This window comes from Octopus bimaculoides, chromosome 20, assembly GCF_001194135.2.
Source record: "Octopus bimaculoides isolate UCB-OBI-ISO-001 chromosome 20, ASM119413v2, whole genome shotgun sequence".
NCBI classification, from domain to species: domain Eukaryota; kingdom Metazoa; phylum Mollusca; class Cephalopoda; order Octopoda; family Octopodidae; genus Octopus; species Octopus bimaculoides.
In genome coordinates, this window is record NC_069000.1 from 26,345,467 (window position 1) to 26,345,716 (window position 250).

Genomic DNA, 250 nt, shown 5'->3' on the forward strand with positions numbered 1-250 from the left:
TACCTTCCTACTTATTAGGATTTGGTTTTAGCTAGGTTGACTTTAAGGCCCTTCGGTTCTAGTCCCTGCTTCCACACCTGAAACTTCTCTAGTTCTGATAGTGACTCAGCAATTAGCACAAAGTCATCACCATAGAGGAGTTCCTAGGGGCATCCTGTCTTGAATTCCTGTGTTATTGCCTGGAGGACTATGATAAATAGGAGGGGGCTGAGGACTGAACTTTGGTGGACCCCTACCTCTACTTGGAATT